This window comes from Carettochelys insculpta, chromosome 10 (genome assembly GCF_033958435.1).
Source record: "Carettochelys insculpta isolate YL-2023 chromosome 10, ASM3395843v1, whole genome shotgun sequence".
NCBI classification, from domain to species: domain Eukaryota; kingdom Metazoa; phylum Chordata; order Testudines; family Carettochelyidae; genus Carettochelys; species Carettochelys insculpta.
Genome location: NC_134146.1, coordinates 36,307,614 through 36,324,704, shown reverse-complemented (window position 1 = coordinate 36,324,704; position 17,091 = coordinate 36,307,614). Strand labels below are relative to the sequence as shown.

The 17,091-nt window shown below is 39.0% G+C and overlaps 1 pseudogene; it reads right to left on the bottom strand.

Moving 5' to 3' along the window:
• LOC142018657 (uncharacterized) overlaps nucleotides 1–17,091 on the bottom strand; it is a 269,306-nt pseudogene that overhangs the window by 44,368 nt on the left and 207,847 nt on the right.

Genomic DNA, 17,091 nt, shown 5'->3' with positions numbered 1-17,091 from the left:
AATAGCATTTGTCATTAAGGATGGGAGGACGGAGTGTGCCAATCTTATGTTTTAGGGCATGGCCTGATTGATACAAGAGGCAGGAAGGAATCTTGCTCCACACAGCATTTCACAACGTTATGCGTATACATCTGGTATTGTCTGTGGTGTATTTTGGGGACAGATTAATTTCAGGATAAATCTTATACAAGGGAGCAAAGATGCAGATGTATGCAATTCAATCTCCCTAACATGATATCTAACGGCCAAAAGTTGCTGTTTAATTCAAATCTCTTCTGAAAATTACTCTCCTGTAATCCAAATGATTAACCAATGTAACATTGCTGAAATCTGACCCTCCTGAAATGTGTGCATTCCCCTGGCTATGGAGAGCTCCAGCATGGATGCAGTCCTAAAGATAATCAAAAGGAAAAACAATTTGTGATCCTGACCACTGTGAATTCCCCACAGCAATGTGATTCCACTTACTCTGCTCGCAGTGTTTCCCAGACACAAGCCAGCTTCGCAGACACGGGTCCCAGTGACTGGGTCACAACTACCATCACTGTTATTGCAGACACACAAGCTTTCACAGGGCTCTCTCCAATGATCGGCATCACAAGCTGCAAAGCAACATAACAACAACATTTGCACAAGACTGAACCGTATGTCTGAGGCCAGAGGTAGTGTTATATTTGGACAGGAGATTAAAAAATAGGCACAAACAGGGCAAGATTCTCCGCTGGGGTAAATAGGTAGATGTCCATTAAAATATATGGAGATATACTGTTTACCCCAACTGAGGAGATGGACATTAAACTAGACCAAAGCAATTTAATACTCAGAAACGACGAGTACACATAACTATAAATACCTTCACAGGGAGAAAATACGAGATGCTCTATGGCTTTGACTTATCAGAGAAAGACATAACAAATATCAGTGAAACAAAAAAGCAGTCCTGGAGCACTTTAAATACTGTATCAATAAAATTTATTAGGTGATGGACACTTTCATAGGACAGACCCACTTCTTCAGATCTGGAGAATCAATAACTGGAAGTTAAAACCAGACAAAACTGAAATTAAAAATAAAGTACACATTTTTAACAGTGAGGGCATTCACCAACTGTTTTTCGTTCTCTGTGTCTTAAATATTGAGTCTGTTCTGGTCTCGCTATGGTCTGAAGAAGTGGGTCTGTCCCACGAAAGCTCACCTAATAAACTATTTTGCTAGTCTTTAAAGTGCTACTTGACTGCTTTTTGTTTCAACTGGATCATATTACCAAAAGAAGTGATGGACTCCCCATCTTTTGAAGTCTTCCAATGAAGACTGAATGCATTTCTGCAAGAAATGCTTTTGCCAGAAAAGTTTTAGGGCTCAATATAGATGCAACTGGAGGAAATTTGATGGCCTGTGTTATACAAGAGATCAGCATAGATGATTCAGGATTCCCTTTTGGTCCTAAAAAAGAACAAAACAAAACTATGAATCTGTGAATTTCTAGTGAAGTCCATGCAGATAAGGTTACTCAGCATCTCTGAAAACCAGAAGACTGATTTGAGTGCTTAAATATAGATTTAGGTGACTAATTCTAGCCACTCAAGTTTGTAAATTTTGATCATTTGGTTATTTGGACAAGGCTTATTCTTTTTGTGCAAAGAGAAGTTCTGACAATGATAGACATTTTCCATTTAAAAAAATCGCTTAACTGGGGAAAAAGGCACCTTTCCACTTTCTTTTCTACTTTGTTCTGTAAGAAAGGATGGACTGTTTCAAATAACATAAAAAAGGAAACAAATATCTGAAAATTTGATGTTTTCAGTAAAATTATTTTTTTCAGGCAACATTTTGAATTTGAGGGAAAATTTTCTTTTTTTTTTTTTTAAGTTCTGTGTGGAACCTATCTACCCTTTTTTGACCAGCTCTACTGAGTAGCAACCTAAAAAGGGAAGGCACTTTTCAGTTTTATGGAAACATATGCCTGATGGCCATGGCTACACTACATTCCCCTTTCAGAGGAGGAATGCAACTGATGAAGATCAAAAATGCAAATAAATCAGCAATTTACAAATCTCATACTTCATTTGCGGAATCTCATGTGATCATGTTTCAAGAACAAACTCTTCTGAAAGCAAAAAACAGATGTGCAGATGGAGTTCCTTCGGGGAAAAAATTTTTTTGAAAGAACTCTTTCCTTGTTTTTCTCAGGAAGAAGGGCTCTTTCAAAAACTTTTTTTCCCCCCCAAAGTAACCCCGTCTATATGGCCATTTTTGCTTCCAGAAAAATCTCTCCCAGAAACACAACTGTGCAAGATTATGCAAATGAAGTGCAAGACTTGTAACTGTCACTTCATTTGCATTTTCAGGGTCCATCATTTGCATTCCTTCTCTGAAAGGGGAACGGAGTGTAGCCATAGCCCATCTCTCCACAATCAAGAAAACAATTTTCCCAGAATTCTTGGGAAAGTTTGAAAGTTCTTTTCCAACCCTCACTCTCAATTTTGCTCTTTTCTGAAGACCAAAATCATCCATTACTTTAAGAGGAGGGATTTATCAAACCCAGAAGCAAAATGACAGAAGTGTGCAAAATCAAAGGCCAAAATTTGCCACGAAGTTTCTGTTTCATTGAAAAATACTTAGTGGTACGTAAGGGAGACTTGCCACAATGTATGCATTATCTGAACTGCTCTGGTTCTAAAATCATCCTTGTAGAATCAGCAAGACAGTTTATCAGGCCAGGAACAAATGACGTTAACAATGATGCTGATGATAATAAGCAGCAAGTTTTAAACAAATAGAAGGAAGAATTTCTTCACACGCACACAATAACCCTGTGGAACTCTTTGCCAAGACTAAATATAACTGCTTCAAAAATGAACTAGATACATTCTTGGAGGACTATTGGCCAGGATGGACAGGGATGGTGTCCCACACCTCTATTTGTCAGAAGCTGTGAATGGGTAACAGAGAATGGGTCACGTGATGACCTGTTCTGTTCACTTCCTCTGGGATATCTGGCAAAGGCCACTGTCAGTAGACAAGATACTGGGGCAGACGAACCTTTGCTCTGACCAAGTATTGCCATTCTTATGTTCTTAACAATAATTTAAAAAATCCGAATAGTGTGTTAGTGCAACTCGGCATGGACAGGTGCTACAGTCAATGGGATTTAGATCCCTAAGTATCCATTTTGAAAAGGATATGCAGCTATCTAAATAGTTTAACAATTTATGTCCCCATTCCCCACTTGTAAAATAAAAATAATTTTTATTCCCTTTTCTCTAACTCCCCCAGAGGTTGTGGGGGATGGGAATAAATATGTTAAAGTTTGTGAAGCACTTTGAGATCTTCAGTTGAAAAGCTCTATATAACTGTATCACAGAGGTAGCCGTGTTAGTCTGTATCTTTGAGAACAAGTCCTGTGACACTTAATAGAATAACAGATATTTTGGAGCAATAGCTTTCACGGGCAAAGACCTGCTTCATCAGATGCGGGTCTTTGCTCTATATAACAGTGTTTCTCAACCCAAGGGAGAAGTACCTTTGAGGGCACACTGAGGTCTTCCAGGGAGTACATCAACTCATCTAGATATTTGCCTAGTTTTACAAAAGGCTATGTTAAAAACACTACTAGTAAACTCAGTACAATCTGAAAGCTCATTCAGACAGTGACTTGTTTCTACTCCTTCATATGCCTTACACTAAAATAAAAGTATAATATTTCTATTGCAATTCATTTATTTGATAAATAAATAACAAGATGGTAGAAAGTCAGCAAGCTTTCAGTAGTCTTCTGTGATACTTTTGCATGTTTTTGTAAGTAGTTTTTAAGTGAGGGGTAACTTGGTGGTATGCAAAACAAATCTGACTCCTGAAGAGGATGCAGTAATCTGGAAAGGTTGAATGTCATTTGTTTCAAGACCTTAGATTAGGACCATGTTTCTCAACTAGTGGCACGTGTACCCTTAGTGGTACATGAGAGAAGTCTGGGGTACTTATTTTTTTTAAAAGGGGGACTTTATTAAAAAAGATAGGTTGAGAAACACTGCTATATAAGACCAAAGTATTATTATTATACTCTGGTGTCAGAGAAAGCAGACTTTCACACAACATTTATATTCACAAGTTCGGGAATGACGTTATGCAACAAAACCATCTGTGCTGCTCACGTGTTGAGATAAGTCTTCCCTCAGAAAAAAGTGAAAGATTGGGAATTAATCTTAAAACTAAGCTGTACTGAAAATGAAAAACAAAACTGGCTGTCAGTCAAAATGCTTAAGGCACAGACGGTATTCAGAAAAATTGATACACAGTGTTAAAACAGGTGCTTATATGAACACTTTGTACTTCATCAGTCATCTATTTCAATACTAGTAATATAGATGATTAAGGTTTATCAACACCCAAGCTGCATAAACCTAAAAATACACAATTTCTGAGGCAATAAGATTAGAAAAAACATATTAAAAAGTTTAACAGTCTAAGAACAAGTCTAAGAACAAACAGAGTTTTGGTTCCTTTGGTTTCCATTTCAGTTTATAAAAGAAAGAATATGTAGAGCATAGAGGGCACACTTCTGATTTACCAAATTTGCAGTCATGGCCACTCCAGCCAGGGGGATATGTACACTCTCCAGTAACATGGTGACATTCAGAATTGCTATTACAGCTGCACAGCAACTGACAGTTTTGCCCACAGTAGCCATTGGGGGAGGCTGAAAACAGACAGATGGTATTTTTCACCTAGATATTAACTCAAGCATGGGCTGTCATTTCACACGAGACAGTAACAGCTTCACTTGTTCTGCCCTCCTTTTGCCTTCTTAATCATATATTAATCAAACACAGAAAATTAAAAATAAAAATGAGTGAAACATTAGCCATTAATATACTAAAAGAGAAGCACCCAGTAAGGCCTAATCCCATACATAGGGCAGTCACTCAACTGACTTGGGTGATGATGCTCCCAATTTATATTGGTGCATCAAGAATAGAATTTGGTTCATTGATCTGCAATTTGTAGACACATGGAAATCCAGTCTCATGTTATTGAAGCTCCAGGTATAAAATAGACAGGGTTCAATGTGTTTCCCTTTCCCACTGCATCTTCTACGCATTTGTAGGGAATCAATTGCCAAAGTGTGGAGTGCACTCCCCCAAACCTTGAATTATGAATGTTGGTTATTCACCCTAAGAGTGGGACATGGAGCTGGAGTGGGCCCAAAGGGACTGGCTGCTCAGAGGCAGCCCTTACCTCTGGTAGGTCCCCAAGAGCCATGCAGGATACAGGGACAAGTGAATCCTCACATTTTTCTGTAGCACTGGGGGGAGAAGGGTGGTAAAACTTACTTCAAGTGGAAAAATATAGGGAGCCCTCTAATCCCCCTCCCTCTTTAGTGTTTTGGTTGCAACCAAAGTGCCCTGTTTTGTCTCAGAGGTACTATATCATAGGCAGCACTGCTGCAAGCTCTCCAATACTATCTGGCCAAACTACTCAAATTCAGTCCTGCACTGAATTGTTTTGGGAGAGATTGTACGTATTCTGTCCACTATCCCTCATCTGAAGGACTCAACTAAATGCCATCTGATACCATATGGTAGCAATTTTGCAACGTGACCACCTGTCCACCAGGACTTGGACTGAGGCCACCAAACAGCCACCAGATGGGAATGACTTTCCTTGATCACCAACATAACCTATATTGAAATTGGTGACCAGAAGTCAAAGGATGTGTTACTTTATTGTTGAGATTTCCAAAAGCCCATGAAGAAGACGAATACACAACTCCTACTGGAAATCAGCCTATTTTACTTCTTGTGCAATAAGATACTGAGCATTTCCCCTCTGCCTAGCACACTGCAATACATTAGGTCTAACAGTTCCATGTTTATCTGGTGCAGCTGTTGAGCTCATCACTTGGAATCCTCTAATCTCTCTCTGCCTGGCAAACACCATACACCCATACTGGTCAGTTCGTAAGATATTTGAAAGTTTGAACAGCATATCCTAATAAAGCAAATATCTTATAAAAGAGCAGGTAAAAACATTAATGCTAAGGCTGATTTCTCTATTGACATTCTCTTTGATTAGTTCAGTTTGGTAACTTATGTAGGTAACACGATTTCCCAGTGTATCCCAGAGGGCAATCATAGATTCCATTTTCTTTGTTACACCTTCCCTCCATTCTCACAGAAGAACTGACAGACTATTCCCTGGACACCATCAGGAGAATCTATAAGAAACAAGAAAGACGAGCACTGAATCATTTGTTATCTCAAGACAGCTGCAGATTTCTGCTGTTACTGAAGAGAATTAAAAAAAAAAATAAAGCTGAGTTGGAAAGAGAATGTGTATATCTCTATGGATTGAAAGCTCTTCTGTAAATAAATGAGAAATATGTGTGTGTAAGAATTATTTATAACAGTTCTCAGCACTACTCTGCTACTTTCCATCTGAGGCTATCAAAGCTCTTTACTAATATTAAGGCCCAGCACCTCTGTGAGATTTATCATTATCCCACTTTTATGAGGCAGAAATGGGGCACATGAGGTAGTCCATGTCTGGTATAGGAGCAGAAGCCAGACTTCTCAGCTCCTCATCCTTGCATTAGGCAGAAGGCCATATTTTGTTCATGAGGTAGCAAGACAGCAGTCCTAGTTACATGGGTAGATGACCTCATCCTGAGGGCAAAGGCCAAGGTCTGGAGTAAGAAGTGGCAGCAGGGTTTCCTATGACCATTCTCAGTGGCATCATTTTCCTGCCAACTCCACACCTCTTCACCTTGTTTCTCTCTTCTTCTTACTACTGGGGTTACTTCCCCTTCTTTGCCATGGTTTGCTCCCTCAGAATAGCTAAAGGGGATGCCAAGGCCCACTTTCCATAGTATCTCTGGTCTCTGCGCTTCTAACCTGCTGCTCTCTCAGCAGCTGGAGGAGCAACAGACGAGCAACAGACATGCGTCAGGCAAGAGGCACTGTGTACACATCAGCACAGACCTGCTGACAGCCTTGGGCCTAATAACATTGCTCTGATGCTCCTGTCTAGCATCAACCTGGCCCCTCACATAAATCACCCTTACATCTGGCACTTCTGTTGGCAGTCTTAGCAGAGAGAATGGAATGAATGGGCAGTGTGACTGATCTAACTCCTACCACCTTGGAGTTGATTCCCTTGAGTCTTCACAGAGTCCATATGGATATATGAGCTTGTCCACGCTGCAGACTGTGATTGTTACCCTGTGTCAGGTTTCATGGACACTACAATTAATTTCTTCCCAGTTTGCCCATTCCATCTCAAAACAGTTTCAGGTTTGATGTTCCCTGTGCAATAATCTATCCAAGCCTCATACTCACCTTGATCTCATGAAGAACCTGTTTTGCCAGCTGGGCATACACATTGCCCAGTCTTTGAATCACGTGGTGCATCTGCACAGTCACAGCTCTGCTTGCAGTTCACCCCAAACTTTCCTGTGCCTCGAGCTGTTCGAAAGAAGCCAGAGGACATTGATTGTCTTTATCACAAAAAAACGTTCTGAGGTGTTAGAATCACCAACAGCTATTTTCTTCTAGGTAGTGCTGCTCTAGAGTGATCTGTTTTAGTGCCAGTGCCTCAGTGCTTTGTGGTCTTTAACTAACTATGAAACAAAACTCAAGAATACGTAGGACTGTAGCTTTAAAGGGAAATATTAAGTTACTTGGACACATGAAAAGATCGTCAATCTTTTATCATTATCTTAGGAGGCAGGAGGATGATCCAGTTGTTCCTGTCTGGGACCATGTCACTGGACAGAGAACCAGCCTCTTGTCTAGGGATTAAAATTAGCTGCCTTCATTATTTATTTATATTTCCCACCCATTTTCCATTCCGGTGGGAGCCTGAAGGCTTAACTGATACAATCTATTCAGCAAGTCTTGCATTTCAAATAAAAGGATGAACGGAATCTCAACTTCACTTTGCAAGTTTCATGTCCTTGCCTATATCCATAATCGGCAACAGATTTCACATTCCCTCCCTATCTAGAGAGTAGACCATCCACCTCTGATGGTCAACTCTGCTGCCTATATGCCCTAGTGCCTGAGCATATCACCTCCATCATACTCTTGAGGTCAGATTTACCACTGGCATTAGTATGTACAGCGAGAGTTGGATTCTTTGGAAGTATCCCTATTTGCCTCAGTAACAAGTTAGCCTGATATCTAGAATTTTAATATCTGAACTTTGGCTTTCTGGGGCTGAATTTCTCAATTCACTTTTACACCTTCCTTTGAAATATGGTTTTAGGTACCTACATAAATGGCACCTTTCTCCATGGAAACCTAGTGGACACTGATGCTTGCATTCTCTAGTCTCCTGGTCACAAAGCATCAACAGGACAACTGCACTTCAGCTTGTAGCTAGCTCCACAAAAGCCAGGACTACCTTTGAGAAATGTGAGTGCACAAAGAACATACATTAGAAAAAGGAGTAGCTGAAAATATGAAAAAAAAGCTGCTAGGTAATTTGGCAGAAAAGATATTTGATATAGAAATGCTAACATTAAAGGGAAATACAATTGATAATCTGGCTGTGTTCCGTATTGTATAAGTTTAAACATTTATATTAGACCTTGAAGGGGCATTACATGTGAGAACCTTTCCAAACACCACTGAAAAATACACAGTTACATATTGAACAAGGACATGTTTAAATACAGATTTTCCTACCAGCTTAAAATCAGCATAACAGTGGGGTTTCATAACAGTAGAACAGAACAAAGGAGTCAAAGGAACAATTTCTGTTCTGTGGTACTCTCATGCATCACTTTCTGACATCAGTGGGAATTTTGGGCATATAATCAAGGGCAAAATCCGATCATAATTTCCTGTCACTTAACTAGTGCAGCAGTTCAGACTTGCAAGTGGTGTGAGAGGAGAATTTGACCCTTAGAGTACACTTTCCACTATATTCTATCTCACTGTCTTGTGACTATACAATGGCTCTTATACATTACTGTGTCCTTCAGCACTACTACGTTAATATTAATAATAATTTTACTAATAACAAGAGCAGCAGCAAGACCTAGTTTGTACTTGAGAACAAAGCACATGAATTGTTTGAATTCATGAGAAAGAGCTGCTGAAAGTGCCTGTTTAATTCTTTCTACTGAATCTCTTGATGCTATTATTTCTTACACCCCAAAACACCTGACTTCATATATTCTTGTGACTGGGTGCCTTTGTGACAGGTGGGAGAAAGGACACACCCTGATTTGATTCTTAGTCAAGATGACTGATGACATTTAATAATTATCACTATTCTTATTCCATCTCCAAACCTGTCAAAATACTACCAGTTGTTTTATGTTGTAAGAATTCTGAATTATTGCATTACTCCATTAACTGTCCACAGACAATCATACAGACTCTCAAATGTGACTGTAGAATAGAGTTTTATTTGAATTATCCACAAAAACTACAAATTAAAATGCTGGGAAACTGATCTAGTAACACACTGCTGCAATCAGTCACAAAAAAGTTCAGGTGCCTTCAAATACAGCCTGCGCCTCTAAAAATCATTGTAAAAAAATCTCTGGGCTAAAATCTTGAACCTATTGATGTCAATGGAAAAACTCCCATCATCTTCAATGGGGTCAGGTTTTCATCCTAAGTGTCAGTTGCTTGGGTTAAAACAGCTGGGAAGATTCTACTCTCATTTATACTCCTGAAACCTCAGCAAAGCCGCCAAACATCCACCTGGCTCTGCAACGGGACAAGTACAGGGAAATTATGCCAGTGCCTTGCTAGAGAATTTGGTTCAGGGCAAGACTATAAGAAAGAAGCAATGAGATGCAATAAAAAACACAGGACTTAAGAGAAAGAAAAGGATGAGGTGTTAGATCTTACCTTTCTGATTCTTGTCCCTTTGATAACCTGGTTTGGAGGTGCAAGTACCATTTCTGGCACTGCATTCTAGAGTGTTTTCTTTGACACACTGAGAGTATGTCTACACTAAGGGTTAACTTTGACGTTAGGCACTACTTCAAAGTAGCCACCAGAGAGTCTACACAAATTTTCCCTTACTTCGAAGTTAACTTCAGAGTAGGCAGCCCAACTTTGAAATCCTTACTCCATTCCCGGGAATGGAGTAGTGCCCTACTTAGAAGTTGAACTTTGAAGTAGGGTGTGTGTAGCCTCTCAAATTTGAAGTTGCTGACCTCAAAGTAAGCAACTTTGAAGTTATTTTTGTAGTGTAGACACAGCCTGACATTCTTCTGAACAACCAGCTGCAAAGGCCTGCTTGGGGGCAAGCTGCAACCAGACTAAATGGAACTGTTAATGTTGCAATTACCCTTGACTTATTTTAGACTGTCTACATACAGAGCTGCAGACAGTGCTATTGCTGTAAAGCAAAAAGATTACCATACTTCTAAACAAATGTACACCTTCAGATGCACGCAAGTGTGAGCACATGTGTGAAAAATATAGTTTACATAATCCTTGTATTAACTGACATTTTGTTTTGTACAGTATGAAGTCAATGTAATAATCGGAGATGTTTAAAAGTAGATCTAGCTGAAATTTTTTGAGAAAAACCAAACCCTATTTCCCCTAAAAATGAAAGTTAATCCACTGCACCCACTTTCTATTTTTTAAACAACTTTAAATGGCTGTCTCTTATTTTCATTTTTGGTCTTCTTCACCTTCTTCATCTTCAATAATTTGTCTTCTTCTCTTTTCATCTTCTCTATTCTGTTATAATCAACATTCTCTTTCGTCTTTACTTATGTGTTCCATAGCTATACTTCTCTACTTTTTTATATTTGCTTTTAAAAACTTAATTATTCTGTGTTTGTTCAGCTCCCACCCATTGGAACTTTCTTCTGTTTCTGAGTTCAGCTGTTGGTCATTGTACCTTAAGTTGTTTTTGAGTGGTGGTTACTGTAGCAATGGGGTAAGGAAAGAAGCCATTTAAAACCAAAAACAAAAAAAAACCACCTTTATTTTAGTACAATTCTGATTTTGAAAATGAAAAAAAAAGTCACAAAACATTTGAAATGCATAAATGGTTGTTTTGGAGACCAACAGATGAAATATTGAAAGTTTTTAAGCAATATTTTTTTCACTTTTCTACTAGCTTTAGTTCCAGCTCCAGTTAAACTCTAGCTCTGGCCCATGAGTTAGTTCTGTCCTAAAGCCCAACCTGAACTGTGGCCTACCAGATAGCCACAAACTTGATAGTTGCCAGCCAGCCCCAATCCTAAACCTAGTCACCCAATGGCACTAACCCTAACTCAGCTGTGTAAGTGTCTTGGCACTAGACCTATCCTTAGCCTTGAGCCATAAACTAGTTTCAATCCCAGCTCCAACCTGAGTCAGGCCCCACTACCTGACCCCAACCTTAAACTCAGCTAGGCCCATAACCTGGCCCAAACCTAACAATATCCCAGGAATACTGACTCTCTACCATGACTTGACACACCCTTAACCCAAACCTAGCCACATACCTGTTCCCATATTAAACCTAGCCCTAATCTTGACCCACAATCTGATTCTAGCTCTAACTGTAAAGATCAGCGCAAATTATACCATACTTCCATGGGCTTGTTGAATATTATCTTCTCTTCAATGCCCTGAATTAGCAATCTCAGTTGCAACCCTTAACTCTACCATTGTAGAGTTAAATAAAAATAAGAATGATGATAAATCATGTGACTCCCAGAAATCAACAGAAACACATCATCTTCACAAATCTGTCCATTAACTCCCAGTGGGCCGTGATGCTGTCCCAGGAGGTGGGACAGCTCAGTGGTTTGAGCACTAGCCTCCTGAACCCAGGGTTGAGAGCTCAATCCTTGAAGGGGCCAGTTAGGAATCTGGGACAAATAAATTCTTTTTATTTAAAAAAAAAATCTGTCAGGGATGGTGAAAGGTCCTGCTGTGAGTTCAGGGGACTGGACTTGATGACCTCCCAAGGTCCTTTCCAGTTCTATGACACAGGTATCTCTCTATAAATCTAAAATCTTACATGGTCACCTGAGCCTCCATGCTGTTACAATATTTCCCATATGTCCCTAGGGAGCAAGCTACAAAGTAAGCAGAAGAAATGAAAGAGCTAAATAATTTCTTCACTGCATTAGAGGCAACGTACAATAATGCTTCAGTTATAAGAACGATACCCAACAATCAGAGAACTGCTTTGGCCAAGTAACCACAGATAATGCCATGACATTCTCCTTTCCATATACAATAATATCCATTTCCATGGAGGCTTTTGAGAAATGACAGCTGAAGTTCAGTAACAGCACTGAAGTATCTGATGGAAATGTATCTTTTAGCTAATTGCAATCCCTGACATAAAACAAAAAGCAAAACAAAAAAAAACATGCATGGAGTTATAATCCTCTGATTATAAACGAGTGTTACTAGGCACAAATTCAGTTTTCAGTTTTGAAAATGTGGATGTAACTATTTAAAAAACGTAGATTATTACTTCCATGATGGTGCTTTTAGATACTCTGACATTCCAGATATATTTTATACTGTTCACAGCTGAATGCATGCAGCACTTGACTTCATTTGGTAAAGGTGTGATTGTTTAAGCAAAAACAATATTTATAAAAAAAACACATAGCTCCATTATTTTAAGTTTGAGTTGGGGAATGCCATTACCAGGATCATTTTCAACAACTACTTAATTGGCATTTTAGCCACATACTTTGAGAAGCCTGGGATTCAGCATTAATTTTCATCCAGTTTTCTTTCATTCATTATTATGGAAATTTAGCTGCTAATTCGCCATATAATTTAGCTTCACTAAAACCTGTGATCTATATATATATTTTTTAAAAGGGTAAGGGAGAAAACTAAAGGAGAGGGTCATAGAGGACTGAATCTTGTATTTTCCACTGATCCATACTGGGCAAATTTATCATTATTGATACTGACTTCAATGGGATGAGGCCAACAATTCAGTTCTAGAATTCTGTATTCTTTTTAAAAGACAGAAAAAAATTCCTTTGGATTAAATAAACAGAAACCCATTTTAAGTATAGACTCAATATATTATTATTTGTAAAAGCAGCAGAGAATTTGGGTCCTACCTCAGTGAGTTTACAAATTTATGCCTCAGCAACTTTAGTGCATTATGAATATAAGTAAAACATCCCCATTTGAGAGCCAAAAATGTCACAGTGGCTTATGAATTGTAGCTCTGCTGCATAGCAAAACAAGAAACTATCACTGTTTAATCTTTGTTCTTGTTCTAGAACTATGCCCCAGTCAATGCTAACCAAACTCACAGCCGATAAGTCTTAAGAACCCACCCCAGTATCATTAGAATTGCAATATTTTTTCCTTTTACTAATGTGTTGTCGCCTCCTCTTTTTCCTTGACATCACTATGGGTCCATAAGTGTAATCACAATATGAAACTATTGATGTAGGTACAAGCTCTGACTGGCTTGACATAAATCAAGAAACTATATAGAGTATATCAAGAAATGACCTCTTAAACTATCCATTTGATTTCTCTTCATGCCTATGCTCCTGCCCTAACAGAACATGGAAAGTTTTTTTGTAATAGGAAGTAGAGACAAGAAAAAAAAGAATGTCTAGTAACACCATTTTCTTACAAGTGCACTGGGTTATTAACCAGGTTCTTTTAGAGAATTCTTAGCATTAAAAACTGACTCCAAAACCAACTTTCATATAGTACAGTAAATAAACAAGCAAACGCATAAAAATAGTCTCAGGTCCAGCAACACAATAAAAGGCATCTGGGCTACCATAAAGTGATACTGGAACAACCTATTTTTACTTTCTGCATCAACCCAGACAGCAGTACTCTCTGCCAGAACAGACCTTAAAAAAATAAAAGCTTTAGCATACTAGGCTTACTGCAGAACATTCGTATTTTGGGGATAGTATATACAATGAATGGATGTTGATATAAAAACAAGCACATAAAGAATGTTACTCATCTTCCATAAATGTTTTTCTCCAAGATTTATTGCATATGGTCAGTACACAAAAGGTGTAAAGGGCAAACCCGTCCAGCTTACCCTTCAGATCCTTTGTAGTAGACCCTTAGATTAAAGGCTCTGATGTGCCATGGGAGAAGTGAGAGTTATGTAATGGGCACATGCATTACCTTAGTGAAAAACAGGTAAGACAGGCAAGTTACAGAGATGTAGCCATGTTAGTCTGTACTCCAACAAAACAAAACAGTAGAAATGTAGTACTTTAAAGACTAACGGAATACTTTAAGACTGGTAATTAGCTGCTCTTTCTTCTTTAAGTGATTGCAAAAGTCCATTACACTAGAAAACTTTCAAGCAGGTTCCATTGATGTGGTGCTAGAAGTTTCCTCAGAAGAGGGTCTGTAGACCGGCTTTCCCTGCATGTGCATCTTCCCATGACATGGTAATAATTGCATGATATCTAGCAAAGGCACAGACTATTAGCCATGTTGACATTTTAAAAGTACATACAGCTGGGACATTACTCACAAGTGCTGTGGCTGTTGAGTGAGTGGAATGTATGGCCCAGTCTTTCAGAGGGGTCATACCCTTGGCCCTGTAACACATGGCTATGCAGCTGGTGATCCACTTGGACAGCTTTTGCACTGTTACAAGTTGCCCCCTCATTTATTCTGTGCAGGCAGTGGTGCTGGAACCAGACGTGCTGGGGACACTGACTTGAAGCAGTAATAACAAACACCAGGAGTTTCCACTGTTTTCATCAGCAGCACCCTCACTATAAACATTGTTCCAGTATCTCTGTGCATAGGACACAAACAATGATTGATTCCTGCTGATTGTTGGGATTAGCAAAGAAAGATGCAATTCTCAGAGACCAGTGTGTGTAATACAGCAGAGATAATGATCTAGATCAGTGTTTCTCAACCTTTTTTTATGAAGTACCCCTTTTTGAAAAAAAAAAAGTACCCCAAGACTTCTCTTGCATACCCTTAAGGATACGTGAAGCACCAGTTGAGAAATATGGTCCTAAACTAATCTGAGGTTTTGAAGTAAGTGTCATTCAATCTTTCCAGATTACTGTACCCTTTTCAGGGGTTCAGATTTGTTTTGCATACCATCAGTTGTCACTTAAAAACTACTTACAAAAACATGCAAAACTATCAGAGAAGACTACCATTGAAAATTTGCTAATTTTCTATCGTCTTATTACCAAATAAATGTATTGGAATAGAAATATTGTACTTACTCAGCATAAGGCATATGAAGCAGTAGAAACAAGTCACTGTCTGAATGAACTTCTAGATTGTACTGCTTTAGCAGTGTTTTTATGTAGCCTGTTGTAAAACTAGCAAATTTCTAGATGAGTTGACATACCCCTTGAAGACCTCAGAGTATACATACCAGTGGTTGAGAAACACTGATCTAGACGATAAATGTCCTCAGTGGAACCCAGTAGGGCCAATGTGGGGACTGGTACAGTACAGGAGATATTCCTCAGCTGTGTAGGCCTCTCCGAAGTGGGTGCACAAAAATGAGCATCACTAACCAGCTAAAATATTAACTGCATGCTCCCAGAAGAACTGACAGAATGCGTTAACCACCAACCATAGATGGTCAAAAGAATCTTGAAAGGTTGCACAGGGGGTTCGGCCATCTATACCCTTGACTTGAAGCATAAGGCGCAACAGGATGCAGACACGGCCTCCCCTGCATGAGGTGTGAGATACCTGAGGTAATGGACATACACAGTTACTCAAAGACAAACAAGGTACGCTGTGCTAATTACACGGCATTGGACTGGGCGTGGCAATACTTCATAATTTTAAGTATCTTGATACATAATTTAGGTCCGTCTATTATATGTAAGGCTTAATGTGCTACATATGACATGGACAACTTCAGGTTAAGATTATCAGGTTAAATGTTACAAATGTGATCTTTCACTCCTAAAAGAGATTTTCATCACAAAAGCAAAGAGGTAATTGTTTCTGCTCTTTATGGATTTGCCAGACCAGTACCATAGGGCAAGGACCCATCAACTGTTGTTCAAACATACAGTACTTACGTTCATTTAATTTAATTCCAGTTTACCCAGGTGAACAGATAAAGCCAATGTTTTCACTGTTACACTTGCCTCCATTCATACAGTCGTTGCAACTCAGGGTACAATCATTTCCAAAGGTGTTCTCCAGGCAAACTGAAATGGAGAAGCACAGGAGGCTCAGTGAGCATAGGAACATGACACTTTGAGTGAGAAGCTTCAGTATCATTGTAAATACACTATCTAAAGGAGGAAATACATGGAACATTGTCAATCTAAAGAAAGCAGTATTTGTGCTGTAGACGGATATTCCCAAATGTCAATGTGTTTTGCCATGACAAGAGGTGCCAATGCAAGAGTTCTGTTTAAACATGATGGCGTATGGCAGGACATTCTTGGTGAAGAGTTCTCAACCCTTGAAATCAGCTCCAGCACAGCAGAGGGTCCAAGTTTGCTGATCTTCAGGATACAATGTAAGCCTCACTGATGCTGGAGGAAGTTATGAAGTTCCCCTACTAAAATTCTGTACATTACCAAGGAAAATGGACTGCCCATGTCTCACCCCTATTCCTGCCATAGAATTCTTAGGAAAATAATTCCAAAGAGCAAATATATTTGTCTTTATGAGGCTCAGATTGCATCTCACAGTACAACTTTTCAACAAGATTTATTGTGACAGAATCACCATTACCATCTTGCCAAATATCTCTTTTCAGATAACAGCAACTGGACACTATCCTGTATTTTATCAATATACTCACTGTATATGCCAGGAGCAAAATTTAAATTATTCTCATTTTTGTTGTGAATATGACTAAGCATTTTATTGACATGGAAATGCACTTGTTTTCCCATGGGGCTCTCTCTCACACTCTTCCTCATACATGTGCTTCAAATCCATACATACTCACAAGTACAAACTCTTCTGCTACATGGGGTTTACCACAGGCTAAAGGGAAAAATATTGTCTCTGGTTGAATATCTGTTTATACTACAAGCATATCCATTTAATCAGCCTGTCCTCTTGGAAAATTTGAGGGACACGACGGAAGGCTTTTTTTGGATGTGGATTTTGAGGAGTCTTTAAAACGAAGTTGAAAGAGTCCTTCAGG